The sequence below is a fragment of the Tenrec ecaudatus genome, chromosome 2 (assembly GCF_050624435.1).
Source record: "Tenrec ecaudatus isolate mTenEca1 chromosome 2, mTenEca1.hap1, whole genome shotgun sequence".
In the NCBI taxonomy this organism is placed as follows: Eukaryota; Metazoa; Chordata; class Mammalia; order Afrosoricida; family Tenrecidae; genus Tenrec; species Tenrec ecaudatus.
In genome coordinates this window covers 183,705,989-183,721,784 of record NC_134531.1, presented here as the reverse complement: position 1 = coordinate 183,721,784, position 15,796 = coordinate 183,705,989, and positions in this window count along the sequence as shown.

Here is a 15,796-nt window from a genome sequence, read left to right as displayed (position 1 = left end):
TACCTAACAGTTCCACATATCATACAATTCCATACTTCAATCATATCAAGAAGAGTTGTACAGTCATTATCAAAATCGATTTTAGCACATTTTCTTCTTGTGCTCCTCACTTATGTAATCATCTTGTTAACTATGGCAAAATTATACACAACAAACCATCTCCAATTCAACACCTTCTATGCGCACATTGCAGTGTCATTGATTATACTCTGGTGTGCGACCATGATTGCTGTCCTTTTCCAAATTAGTCCACCGCCACTCACATAAACGCAATGCCCTCTCAAAACTCTTCTTCCTTCACCCATGGTAGCCATTGGTCAACTTTGGTTTCTTTCTTTTTTTTAAAGCTGTTTTCTTGATAAAAAAAATTCACATATCATACACTTATTTTTAAAGTCACTTTTGCTCTCCATTTTCCTAACCTTTCCCGTCCTCCCACACTCCAGCCCCCATAAGCCCTTGCATCGGTTATTGTCTCTATTCCCTGTGTGTTTCATAAACTGGAAAACCTAACATAAGCAATAAAAAACAAAAACATGGAGCAGAAATAAGACCGTAATAATAGTAATAATATAAAGATAAGGAGTAAGGCAGAAAAGACCACTAGCAATATGAAAAAGCGAGAGAAGGAATTTCTGTTGTGGAACAAGTGAGAAATATTTAAGCCTAGAGTAAACTCAGATTGAGTTAAGAGGCAGGTCAACTGATCAAATATATTATTATTCCATGGTTTGACCCACCATAATGAAGCTTACAATAATCTCTGTCTGATAGTAAAGCTATTTGTTTGATAATAAAGCATGTGGCTAGAGGGGATGTGCCTGAGGCTTAATCGGACTAGACACTGTGCAGATGGATTTTAGGCTCCTGTGTCCTCCACAGCCTTCTGCAAATTGGATGGCACAGTTTAAGGTCTGGAAGTTTCCCCTTCATCATATTTGGATTTTGTTATCGTCATCTTTGACTCACACAGGCTGGTGTGCTTCTTCTGTGTGAACTTAGTTGACCCCTCACTTAGATGGTTGCTTGTTTGAATAGAAGCCTTTCAGACCCCAGATACTATTTAAATTGGCGGTCAGGCACCACCTGCTTTCTTTACCACACTTTGCTCATCTTCGTGAAGGTGAGTGTTGAGCAGGGGCATGTTATAAGACCCAGCTGTTCTTGGATTGGGGCTGGAGTCACATGGGAGAATCTACCTGCTTGTGAGCAGGGTTTGGACAACTCTGGTTGACTTCCAGAGCCTGCTCTCTTGGCTTTTAGGTCACACTGTCTTCAAGGAAAGGAGCACACACGTCTGAAGGTGAGTCACAAAGCCTTGCCCCCAAATCACAGAAGCCTGTATTGCACAAAACTGTCTCCATGTGAAGCTATGTTGGTATCTCTGGCATCCATTTCTTAAGGAAGTGTTCCCTCTCTCCGAGCCTTCCTTCCCGAAAGATTCCCGAGTTCTTTGATTCATGACATCAAAACAAAGGTGTGGGCATTCTCAAGAGACTCGCATTGTGCACTATCCTCAATGTTCTTTGAGTTTGGGGGACAAAATGAAGTCTGAAGAGGTACGATCAGGGCTGCAGAGCGCATGAGGTGAGGTTTCACAGCACAATTCTCTAGGCAGCCCTTGAAGAAGGAGCAGGTACACTGTTGTGAAGGGAGCAAGCCCTCGGGGCAACGCCCCTGGATTTTTCTCACCTACGCTGCAGCCATTGGTTTGCCTCAGACATCTTCCTAGTAAGTACGGTGACTGGCTTGTGCCCTTTGAGTGGTCTTTTGACTAAGACAAATGCATAACTGAGTGCACGTACCTGCAGACATCCACTGAAGGTGGAGACCTGTTTAAACATGTTTTCCCTGACATAAGCCAGTGCATGGATGACTAGGAACCCTGATAGCAATAATGTTTTACTTCCGCTGGTATAAAATACTTATGGTATGTGTCATGCTGTAGAGATTTTGCACACAAGCTTTACATATGTTCTTATGTGTCATGATTCGTGGGCTAAGTATTACACACACACACACAGAGACAGACAGACAGGCAGAGAGTGACGCTGAGACCCAGAGATAAGTAGTCTTTGTGGTCTGTCAGCACTTTTGGCGATGATGGGTTTGCTTTACTCTGAAGTTGTTCTCTATACAGCAATGCCTTGGACCCAGCAATCATTCTGCCCTGCTCTCTGTTTTTACAAACTTGGAAACTGTGCCCTGGGAATGTCAAGTGTCTTGTCCAAGGCCATCTTCTAGACACTGAGGAGGATGAAGGAAAAGAGTTCATTTGTGCTGTGGGGCTTAGTCTGTCAAGGCCGCTGCTGTTGGGTGCCCTCCTGTGTGCTCCAGCTCCCGAGAGCTGACTGACACATGGCAGGAGGCAGTGCTGCCTGGGGCTCAGCCAACTTCATGTGGGGATCGCTGGTGCATCTGAGGCCAGAAGGCGGCCTAGTGGCAATCCGTATAATGGAGGGAGCCCCTTTCTTCTTCAGTCGGTGCTTTATAAAACATGGCACCAAACCCGAACCCCCAAACCAAACACACTGCCATTGGGTCTATGCCGACTCATAGCGAGCGACCCTGGAGGACAGGGCACTCTCTGATTTCTGCTGGGATCCTGATGGAGTGATCACACCCCCACTCCCTGAGTTTCCTAGATTGCAACTCTTAGGGAAGAAGATGGCCCCGTGGCTCTCCTTAGAATGCGGGGCCACCCGGTGCTGTTTCCGCCCTTTCTGCCGTGGAAAGGCAGCCTGGAGCTGACACATCTCAAGGACAGGAGAGGGGAGCAGACTTTCTGCGTGTGGAGCTATGCACACTGCTGGGCGGCTACGGGCGGGCATGTCTCTGCGGAAACTCCTCAACCCCAAGACCAAACTCGCTGTGGTCTTGTCAGCGTCGACTCAGGGTGACCCTGTAAGACAGGCAGACCGTCCCTCTGAGTTTCCGAGGCTGTAACCCTGCACGGTAGTAGAAAACCCTGCCTTTCTCCCAAGGAGCGGCTTTCCGATGGCAGCCTTTCAGGTCGCAGCCAACGCTGAAACACCCTGACACGGGGTCTGGACCCGAAGCTCATGGCTCCTGTGAAAACAGGTCTCTCCAGTGACCGCTGTATCTGGCTCTGGTCACTTCTTTGCCACCTTCAGACCTACCAGGGGAGGGGTGGGCTGCTGGGGGAGGGTGCTAACGAGCCACTGTCTATAGACCTGCAATTTCCCGCTTTGTCCAAGCTCTTGACTGCACCTATACAAACTGTTTTATAAGTTTTCCTCAGACTCCCCAATTTCAGGGCACCCTCTGCTTTCTGCTGGATTCCTGATGGAGTGATCACACCCCCACCCCTAGTTGTTAGTCGCTGAGTCATCAGCTGGTTTATTTCCTTCTCCAAATTCACCACAATCAAGACTTGTTTCATTGACGGTCCGTTTGGAGTCGCTGCGGGGCATATTGTGCTCTGCTGCTGCGCTAAAGGTCAGCAATTCCTGTCTACCAAAAAGTGCCTGGGAGGAAAGCCTGGCAAGCTGCAAAACCCGCCACTGAAAGCCACGGGTGGGGCGTGGTTCTAATCTGAAAACCCTGCAGTGAGGTGCAGTTCAGCTCTGACACACTCGGGGGCGCCAGGAGGCAGCTTCGACTCAGCAAAGACTGGTTCCGCTGCGAGGTGTCTCCTTTCTTTGCTTGCCACGACTACAATATGCATACAAAGGAAGGGGTCAGGACATTACTGACTTATTAGCAGACAGTTCCCCATCAAGTCAAATGGCCAATTTCATCGCGTAGATTCCTCCCATCTGGCTGAGCACCTTTTGAGAACTGTACGGGGTATCCCCCAACTGACGAAAGAAGAAAACCCCACACATGCCTGCATCAGTGTAGCTTAACAAAGGCTGTGCAGGAGGCTCCTTTTATGCTGTGCTTGCAGGAGGACAATGGAATTGTAGACACTTCCAGACCAGCACTTTGAACACCAGGGGTCCCTGCAGAAGCCACTGGCTATCTTCCAACAACAGGCTCCCCTCACTTCCCCGATCAAAGCACTACATCCTTCATCAGCGTAAGAGGCAGAAAACATTAGGCTGCACGTCCAGGTTCTGGGGTCCTCTATGTTGTTGCTGTTAGTGTTAGGTGGCTGTCTTCAAGTGGGCTCTGGCTCATGGTGACTCCATGTGGCAGAGCAGAAGTGCCCCAGAGGGCTTTCTTGGATCATGATTTTTTTTTAGAAGTGAATTGCCAGAATCCCTGGGCAGATTTGAACCGTCAACCTTTCAGTTAGCATTCAAGCACTTAACTGTTGTGCCATCAGGGCTCCAAGGGGTTTGGAGCTGACATTCTCCACCCTTCCTCGCTCTGAGACCTTTAACTCCCTGAGCTCTCTGGGACATTCCTGTTCTTATTGGTAGAATCTGTTATCAACCTGGCTTTCCTGGGACGGCTGTGAAGGCTGAGCTGAATGAACTAATACAGTTAGGTACTGAGCACAGCCCGGCAGGTGGTAGGGATTCAGTGAAGGGCACATTTTGAGATTTTAAGGACATGTCAAGTTTTCCATCTGCCAAGTCTGTTGGGTAATTTTCAGACAATCTATAGCTCAGCCACTAGCCCTCATGAGCCTTCTTTCGTATCTTCCGTGCATGTCTCAGCATTTTCCTGTCACAATTACTTAGCTAGCCTTTTATTTATCTTTCAACCGACAGGCATTTCTAAAAGGTTTGCTTGTCATTGTTTTTCCATCTCCTGATAGCCTAGCCAAGGAAAATGGCGTGGTGATCATAATATTTCCCCACCAAGTTCCCTAGTCCTACTCAGCCACCACCTGCCTGTCAGTCTGTTGAACTGTGGTGACTTGTATTCTGCTGTGATGCTGGAAGCTATGTCACTGAACTTCAGGCCATCCTGGCATTTCAAATTCCAGCAGGATCTTCAAGGTGAACCGGTTTCAGCAGGACTTCTAGACTAAGAACATATTTCGGAGGAATTAGTCACTGAAAACAGTATGGATAGCATTGAAACATTGTCATTGACCGAATACTTCACAAAGAGAAGCAGAACATGGTCAGAGAGTGCCAGAAGACGATGCCCTCAAGTGAACTTGAGGAACTTGAAATATGACTGAGGAAGAGCTGTTTTCTCCAGTAGAATCGACCGTAATGATGAGATGGCATAAGCCTTCACGGAACTTCATTTGCTGATGGGGACCAACTCAAAATGAGAAGAGACATCTGCAAACATCGATTATTAATTGAAATTTGAAATATATGAAAATTGGAAGTGGTCAAAAATGAAATGGAACACATAGGTTTTATATTCTAGCCATTAGTGAGCTGAAATTGACTGGGATTGGTCGATTTGAATCAGGCAACCATATGGTATCCTATGTCAGGAATAACAGAGTCAAGAGGAATGCCATCGAAGTCATGGTCTAAAAGGGCACGTTGAGAGGGAGGAAGATGGTATCCAGGTAGATTTGCCTGCCTGGAGCTCCTGCTGCCAGACCAGTAAAGTATGAGTTAACAAGAACAAGACTAGGAGAAGAGAGGAGTACTAAAATTAGCATCAGGGTACTAAGGTCTGGTCCAGACCTCCATTATTTAAAGTTTTCACTCACAAAGCGAACTGAGAAAGCACCAAGGTGCTCTTGGTTCATTGTGCTGGGCTTACAAGCTCCACAGGACAGAGCCCCTCCCGGGGTCCCAGACCCACAGCGAGCAGCCATTGCTCCAGGCTGCTGTCTAAAAGTGGTCATGATAGCAGACTCCAGGAGAGCCTCTGAAAGCTGGTCACAGGACCCCACACCAGAGTCCCCCGCCTTGCGCTCACAGTCTGTGGGTTGATGTGGGTAGCCATAGATTTGCAGCAATTGAAAAGAGGTCGGGAAATTTACCCGTGTCAGATCATGGTGTGGCAGAGCACAAATGGGTAGCTGATAGTCTGGGGTGGGGCAGGGGGGCAAATTCAGTTCCAGTTGGCCAAGAAGAAAAGGACTTCTCTGATAAGCTAGAGATCTCCTTCCCTGGGGTTCAGCGTGACAGCGCCAAAATCAGGGCACCCCACAAGCCCAATATAAAAAGGAGGAAAACTATTTTCTTGTTATAAAAACTTCAAATCCTAAACGTATTACTTAACTCCAAGCCAAACCTGCAGAACAAGTCCTTTAGCATACATCAACCTAATAAAAGAGCCAGAGCTAAGGAATGCCAGAAGTTAGCTGCAGAGCATAGCCCACAGGCTTTCAACATAACAAAGAGCCTCCAGGGCAAACATCAGTCTCAGAACAGTTCCACAGAGCATAAACAGCCTGTAGCTAGGGGGCTAATTTAATTCAATTAGAGTTGGCCAGGAATAATAATAATAATAATAATAATAATAATAATAATAATAAACCTTCTCTCAGCTACTGGGGCATCAGCAGTCTCAGCACAAACTACAGCAACTCTGAAAGCCCAATGGGGGGCAGGGGTGGGCAGGTATGGGGTGGACAGGTGGGAGAACTACTGTCTGCCCTCAGTGGACCTACACGCTGCTGGGGAAATCCTGCTGTCCCTTAGAGACCTTCTCGTGGATGGGGTATCTCTTGGCTGCCCTGGGGCCCTACACTTGGTTGAGGGAACATCCCGCCACCTGCTGCAGGGCTGCATATTGCACAAGGCAGTTATATCCGTCATCTCCAGCACTCTGCACCACTGCAGGAACCTCTGCCCGACCTCCACTGTGATCTTGCCTACAACGGTAATTCCGCCCAGCATCTGTGGGACCCTACACCAAAGCAGGTACAGCACCCCACCACCTCGGAGCAGGGTACAAACCTCTCCAGCCCCATGTTCAGGCTATCAGGGCTCAGCCATCTCTTTACTCTTTTCTCTCTTTCCCACCACAGCCAGTCTCAGCAGACTCAGTTATGTTTTGTTTTAGTGTCTTCTTTCTCTTTCTTCTTCTTTTTATTTCTCCTTCTCTCCCTCTCTTTCCTTTCACAGGTAACTGCAGGCTTCCAGCCCCCTACCCTCCACTTAGGGCAACTCTGCCCACCCAGCGAGGAGAGCTCCAGCTTGCCCTCTGGGCAGTACTGCACATGGCACGGCAGGGGCTCAGCTCTCTCTTTATTTATTTATATTTTTTCTTATTTTGTTTTCTTCTTTCCAGTTTTCTTCTTTTTTTGTGCTTCTTCTATCTGCTCTCTTTCCCACCACAGTCTCAACAGGCACAGTTTTAATTTTTTGTTTCTTTCTTTTTGTTTTTGCTTGCGTGTGTGTGTGTTTAGCTTTGTTCTTGTCATTGCTTTCTCCTTTCTCTCTTTTTCTCTTCTTCCCTGTCTCTTTCCTTTCATACACCACTACCAGCCTCCAGGCCACTCCCCTCTGCCTAGGGTAACTCCACCTGCCCAGTTGGGGGAACTCTGGCCTGCACTCATTGGCTTTACATGCAGCTGGGTAAATCATGCCTTCCTTCTCCTGCACCCCAAATGGCTGGGGGACAGCTCCTTCAAATATCTGGGTGAACTTCCCCCTACACCCAAAGGCCCTACATGTGACTGGGAGAATCTCCTGCCTGCCGTTTGTGGCACCCCATTCTGCTGTGGGAACATCCGCCCAACCTCCACAGTGATCTCTCCAACTAGGGCAATACCTTTTGCCAACCATAGTGTTCTAAACCAAGGAGGGTACACCTACCCACCCTCCTCATAATTCACTTTGCAGTGGGAAGCACCACATGCCATCCAAGGTGCTCCAAGCCCTGTGGGCCACACCACCACAGGTTCCTGGGAGATCAGCCAGTGAAGCACCATCCTTATTGGCCCACAACCACGCAACAAGCATCCCATGAGAGGACCATCCAATTCACATTCCAAACAATGGAATAATGGTTGGCTATGGTAAGAGTGAAACCACAGAAAGATAAAGTGGTAGCTTGAGCCACCCCACCCCCACTGCAGCTAGCTGTAGGTAGTTCAAAGAAGCACTCATCCAAGTCCCCCAAAGAGAGCCCAGTGCTCTTCAACTCTCTGGGATATGGTTCTGGGCTCCTCTAAAACAACACCTAAACAGCAACCAGCCCCAACAGCCTCAATGAAAAAGTAGGAGAAACAGAATAAAATGCTGGAAGAAATCATTAATGTAATGATGTGCATAGAAGAAGCAGACATTGACCTTCCACAGAAAGAAATCTTCAGAATGCTGCTTGGAGTCATACAGGATATGAGGGAAGCAATAAAGAAAAATGAGATAAGGGCCATGCACCAAAGGGAAATACAAGGCACAAGGGATGAAATAACAAAATACAGACTTTGCTAACAGACTTGAGGAGGCAGAGAATCACACCAGTGACTGAGAGGATAACCAGACAGACTTCAACAAATGGGAAAGGCATTCAAATAAGACAATCAGAGAAGCTGAAGAAAATCTGAGAGCCATATCTGATGTTATGAAGAGGCGCAACATTAGAATAATTGGACTACCGGAACAAGACACAACAAAGAAGTCAAGGGCAAAATTAGTGAGCAAATTCTTAGAGGAAAACTTCCCCAGCTTAATAAATGAAATTTAGGCAATCATTCAGGAGGCTGAAAGAACACCAGGCAGATGGAATCTTAAGAGGAAGTCACTGAGACATATAATAGTTAAATTATCCAACTATGAGGAAAAGGAGAAAATCATCAGAGCAGCTAGGGAAAAACAAATAGTCACTTATAAAGGTACCCAAATAAAAATATGTTCAGACCTATCAGTGGACAATATCAAAAAGAGGAGGAAGTAGAGTAACATATTCCAAAAATTGATGGAAAATAACACAAACCAACGAATACTATATCCAGCCAAATTATATAGTAAAATAGGTGAATAAATAAGAGTCTTCCCAGACAAGGAAAAAGTCAAAGAATACGTAAAAAGAAACCCTGTCCTACAAAAGATCCTTCTATGAAGCTAGTTTAACTCTGATACCCAAACCAGGCAGGGGTCCCACAAGAACTGAGAACTACAGACCAATATCCCTAATGAACATTAATGCAAAAATCCTTTAAAAAATACTGGCAAATAGAATACAAAAGCATGTAAAACAAATAATTCACCAAGACAAAGTGGGATTCATACCAGGGATGCAGGGATGGTTCAACATACAAAAGACCATTAGAATCATTCGCCACATTGACATGAAAAACTTTAAGAACCACACGATAATATCGATCAATGCAGAAAAAGCATTCGACAACATCCAACACCTATTTCTGTTTAAGACACTTGAGAAGATTAGGAATGTAAGGGAAATTCCTCAATATTATACAAGTTATATATGAAAGACCAACAGCCAATGTGGTAATGAATGGAGAAAAGACAAAAACAATCCCACTGAAAAGGGGTACCAGAAAAGGATGGCCCTGTCCCCACTCCTATTTAACATCCCACTGGAGGTCATAGCTAACAACATAAGACAAAGAAAAGACATTAAATGCATTCATCTGGGGAAGGAAGAGGGGAAACTATCATCATTCACAGATGATATGATTTTATATATTAAAAATGCCCCAAACTCCACAAGTGGAATGTTGGAAGTGATAGAAGAACATGGCAGAGTGGCAGGATACAAGCTCAACAATCAAAAGTCTATCAGACTGCTATACACATCAGACAAGATCACAGAAGAGGCAATTAAAAAGGTAGTACCTTTTACAATAGCTAAGCACAAATTGAAATACCTAGGGATATACCTGACTAAAAAACCAAAAGATTTGCATGAGGAAAACTACAGCTCACTGTTACAAGAAACCAAGAGTGACCTCAACAAATGGAAGAATATCCCATGCTCGTGGATTGGAAGACTCAATATAGTGATGGGTCAGTTCTGCTCCAGACATTATGTAAGTTTAATGCTATCCTGATAGGAATACCACCATCCTTCTTCAAAGTATTGGAAAAACTGGTTATCAACTTCATATGTAGAGGGAAGAAGCCCAGCATTATCAGAGAACTCCTCAAGAAGAGCAACAAAGTGGGAGTGCTTGCTTGACCTGACTTTAGCACATAGTATATGGCCACAGTGGTCAAGACAGTGTGGGACTGCTATAATGACCAATGGAAAGAGCTGAAAACCCAGAAACAAAAACATCAGCATGCAAACAACTGATTTTTTATAAGGGCCCCAAAGATATCAAATGGGAAGTGTATGCCGTCTGCAATAAGTGGTGCTGGAAATAAATGGATATCTACTTACAGAAAAATGAAGTAAGACCCTTATCTCATTCCATGCACAAGAATAAACTCAAGGTGGATCACAGGCCTTGAGGTGAAACCCCAAACTATTAGGGCCATTAATGAGGGAGTTGGGACAAACCTGAGAACCTTAGCACAGGCTATCAGAAATAAGGAAGGATAAAAATACAGAGGAGTCACAAATTGATAAGTGGGATATACTGAAGATAAAATATCTGTGTACATCGATAGAATTCACCAAGAGAGTAATAAGAGAGCACACAGACTGGGAAAACTTCTTTAGAAATGACATATCAGACAAAAACCTTATTACTAAAATCTACAATACTCTGCTTGCTTCCCAAAAGGAAAAAACTAATTGCCCACTGAGGAGGTGGGCAAAGAACCTGAACAGAAGTTTCACGAGGACAGAAATCTGAGTGTCCAATAAACATATGAGAGGTTGGTGGGGTCGGCCCCAATCCCAACTATGTGAACCACCCCCGTCACACCATTCCCCCTGAAGAATTCACTCCAGAGGACAGCACTGAAACTACACCTTGGGGAGAGGGGCACATCTGATTAGAGGACACAGGAGAAATGTAGAGGGATGGAGAGTGAGAGGACACATCCTGGCCCACCAAGCCCCAAGGACAATATTCGTGCTCAGAGCAGACAATGCACAGAGAGGACTATAGGGCCAGCCCCACCACAAGACAAGATGTCCCTCACTGAACCATAGTGCTACAGGGGACAAAAATGGAAACACAGTGTGAGAATTGTGCCCAATCTGACCCCATCACACTGGGGCGAAACACCAAGGGCATGCAAGAGAGCAGCAAGGGGAGCTAAGTGCTGAAATCCCCAGGCAATCTCAAAACTAGAATTTGACGACAGAGTGTGGCACCCAATCAGACTCAACTGGAAAACACCCCTAAAGGTCAAAAAACAGACCTGGAACTATTTATAAGGCTTTCTTTTTTTGTCAGTGGCTTTCATTTTGTTGTTGTTATTATTTTGTTAGTTTTGTCTTCCTTTGTTGTTTTGTTTGCATGTCTCTCTAGATAAAATAGGTGGGATGAACAATTTGGAGATGAAAATAATGCAACTGATGGTTCTGGGAGGTGGGGATACAGGACAAGGGGAGGTGGGAAAAAGGAAGTGGGGGGGCAACCAACCCAGGGACAAGGGAACAACAAGTGAACTAAAATCAATGGAAAGAAGGGCGTAGGGTGTATAGTGGGGCTTAATCAAGAGCAATGTAACAGCAAGGAATCGTTAAACCCGAAGAAGGCCGAACATGTTGGTGGGACAAGAGGAAAGGAAAAGGAAATAGAGGAAAGGAAATGTATAGCGGTCTAAATACAGATCTACATATGTAAATATATTCACCAGATACACTCATGTATAAGTCGACTTTTTCAGCACAGTTTTAATGCACTTTTTGTTGTAAAATTAGGTGCTGAGGCTGATATTCAGGTTGGCTTATACTCGAGTGTATACGGTGTATATAATGAGAGGGAAATAGACCCATGTACTTATATCTATATGTTAAGAATTAAGGTAGCAGATGGACATTGGGCCTCGGCTCAAGACCTCCCTCAACACAAGAACACGTTGTTCTAATAATCCAGCATTCTGTGATTCTCACCTTCCAGACATAATTGCTGAAGACAAAATGGGTGCATAAGCAAATGTGGTGCAGAAAGTTGATGGTGCTCAGCTATCAAAAGATACAGTGTCTGGAGTCTTAAAGGCTTGAAGATAAATAAGTGGTCATCTAGCTGAGAAGCAACAAAGCCCACATGGATGAAGCTCACCAGCCTGTGTGATCATGAGGTGTCAATGGGATAAGGTATCAGGCATCTAAGACCAGAACAAAATGATACCAATGTGAATTGGGGGGCAGGGGTGAGGAGTGGAGACCCAAGGCCGATCTGTACACAATTGGACATCCCCTCACAGAAGGGTCACAAGGAAGAAATGACAGTATAGCACCCATGAAGCATGCAACTTTCTTCTAGTTATTTAATGCTTCCTCCCCCCACTAGCATGTCCTCAATTCTACCTTACACATCAGATTAGACTAGAACATGCACACTGCTACAGTGAATAGCCCACAACACAGGGAATCCAGGATAGATAAACCCTTCAGGGCCAACAATGAGAATAGAGATACCAGGAGAATAAGGGTAAGGCAGGGGGAGAAAGGAGGAATCAACCACAAGAATCCACATGTAACCCTCACCCAGGGGGACAAACAACAGGAAAGTGGATGAAGGGTGACAGAGGATGATGTAAGATATGAAAATAATAATAATCTATAACTTATCAAGGATTCATGAGTGAGGGAAGTTGGAGGAAGGTGTGGGAAAAATGATGAGCTGATACCAAGGGCTCAAGGAGAAAGAAAATGCTTTGAAAGTGATGGTGGCAACATATGTACAAATGTGCTTGACACAATAGATGGATGTATAGATTGGATAAGAGATGTAAGAGCCCCCAACAAAAGTATTTAGTAAAAAAAAACTTCAGTCAACAATCATGGAACCAGCAGTTCAATAAATCAAACAATATATTGCATAGGTCATATCTAATCTACAAAATCTCTTTAAAGTATTGCACAGAAATAAGGCTACTTTTATGAATACGGTGTCCCTGACCCACACTTTCATATTTTCAGTTGCCCCATATGTATGTGAAAGTTGGACATTAAATAAGAAAGAATGAAGATTAATTTATGTATTAAAATTATGGTACTGGTGAAGCTGAGCTATCAAACAGAGAACACTGTAAAATCAATGGGAGCAGATATATTTAGGTTAAATAATTCTAACACCTTATTTATCTCCCTTTTCATTTATTTGAAAGCTTCAGTTTTTATTATTTTCTTCTTGAGATTTTTCTGTTTTGTCTAGTCATTGTTGGTTTTGTTTCTTGTTTGTGTTTTGCATAATTTTCCGAACATAAAATTCAGGAGAGGTAAATGTATAGACATAAGTAGATTAATAATTACATGATTAATGATTAACATATAATTACTAAATACCTTTACTTAATAATAAGTGAATTAATAAATAATTAATGATAGCTAAATGTTAGGAGAGGTTTTGGGGGAAATGGGTATGAGAAGAAAATGTCATGAAATTGTGGCAATGATTACATGATTTTTTTGCAATATGATTAAATGATTAAATTGTATTTTATATGAAGTATATACCAATAAACCCATTTTTTACAGGACATTTCAAGATCAATCTTGAAGTACGATGCCGTCTGGGATAGGGAAATATCTACCTGAAATTCAGTCAATACAACTATTATTCAAGTTTATGCACCAACTATGAAAGCTAGTGATGTAAAGGTGGAAGAATTCTACCAAATTCAGTTTGAATTTGATCAAACATGCAACCAAGATGCATTGATAACTGTTGGTGATTTAAAGGCAAAAGTTGGAAACAAAGTGGAAGGACCAGCCTTTGGAAAATACAATGATAGAAACAAAGCCGGAGATTGCATGGCAACGTTTTGCAAGACCAACGACTTGTTCATGGCACCTACTTTTTCAACAATCCAAGAGGCCGCTATACACTTGACTTCTGCCAATGGAATCCACAGAAGTCAAAATGACTCCATCTGTGAGAAGAGACAATGTAGAAGCTCCATATCAGCAGCTAAAACCAGGCCAAGGGCTGACGGTGCAACAGACCATCACTCGTTTATATGTAGGTTATATGAAGCGGAGGAAATTAAAACGAGTCCTTGAGTACGTCCCACCTAAATTTTGAGGACATCTCAAGAACAGATTTGACACATTGCACACTGATGACAGAAGGAATGATAAACGGTGATAAGATGTCAGGAACGTCACATATGAAGGGAAATAAAGATCATTTAAAAGCCAAGAGAGAAAGAAAAGATCAAAGTGAATGTTATAAGGGACTGTGAAGCTTGCTCTTAGTTGTAGAGTCGCTAATGCAAATGATTAAGTCAAAGAGCTTAATAGAAAATTTCAAACGACAGCAAGAGAAGTCAAAGTGTTAAAATGAAATGTGCACAGAGTTAGAAAACCAGACAGAAGCGACTCTCAGCCTGTCTTAAATTCAAGAACTAAAGAAAGCTTTGAGTTGTAATATTGGAAGAGTCTATGGGCAAAACACTGGGTGACATAGGAAGCATCAAATGGAGACGCAAGAGACAGCTTATGAGCAAGAAGAACCAATGGTACTGAAAGAAGTTTCAAGCTGCCCCGAAAACAGCCAAGGTAAGCCTACAGGAATCAATAAAATACCAATTAAAATTTTACAGCATTTGATGAAGCACTGGAAGCACTGACCCATCCATGCCAAGAAATTTGGAAGACAGCTAGCTACTTGGCCAACTGACTGAAGTAGATCCATAATTGGAACAGATCCATATTTTCAAAGAAAGGTGATCCAAGAAAATACTCAAATTATAGAATAATATCATTAACATCACACGCCATTAAAGTGTTGCTAAATATAATCCCAACAATAGTTGCAGCAGGACATTGACAGGGAACTGCCTGATATTCAGGCCTGCTTCAGAAGAGGATGTGGGACATAAGGTATCATTGCTGATGTCAGATGGATCTTGGCTGAAAGCAGAGAATATCAGAAAGATGCTTGCTTGTGATTTATTGACTATGTGAAGGCATGTGGTTTTGTTGGATTGGTGTGAGTTTTTGTAGGGGTTGGTGTGTGGTGTTGTAGGTTAGCATGTGGTTTTGTAGGGTTGGCGTGTGGTTTTTTAAGGTTGGCATAGGGTGTGTAGGGTTGGTGTTATGTTTGTAGGGTTGGTGTTATGTTTGTAGGGTTGGTGTGTGGTTTGTAGGGTTGGTTTGAGGTTTTGTAGGGTTGGTGTGTCATTTTGTAGGCTTGTCATGTGGTTGTGTCCTGTTGGTATGTGGTTTATAGTGTTGGTGTGTGGTTTGTAAGGTTGGTGTGAGGTTTTGTAAGGTTGTTGTGTGGTGTTGTAGGATTCCTATGCGGTTTCATAGGGTTAGCATGTGGTTTATAGTGTTGGTGCGTGGTTTATAATGTTGGTGTGTGGTTTATAGTGTTGGTGTGTGGTTTGTAGTGTTGGTGTGTGGTTTGTAAGGTTGGTTTGTGGTTCTGTAGGATTCCTGTGTGGTTTCATAGGGTTAGCATGTGGTTTGTAAGGTTGGTGTGTGGTTTGTAGGGTTGGTGTGTGGTTTATAGTGTTGGTGTGTGGTTTGTAGGGTTGGTGTGTGGTTTATAGTGTTGGTGTGTGGTTTGTAGCGTTGGTGTGTGGTTTGTAAGGTTGGTGTGTGGTTTGTAGGGTTGGTGTGTGGTTTGTAAGGTTGGTGTGTGGTTTGTAAGGTTGGTGTGTGGTGCTGTAGGATTCCTGTGTGGTTTCATAGGGTTAGCATGTGGTTTATAGTGTTGGTGCGTGGTTTATAATGTTGGTGTGTGGTTTATAGTGTTGGTGTGTGGTTTGTAGTATTGGTGTGTGGTTTGTAGGGTTGGTGTGTGGTTTGTAGTGTTGGTGTGTGGTTTGTAGGGTTGGTGTGTGGTTTGTAAGGTTGGTGTGTGGTTTGTAAGTTTGGTGTGTGGTTTGTAGGTTTGGTGTGTGGTTTGTAAGGTTGA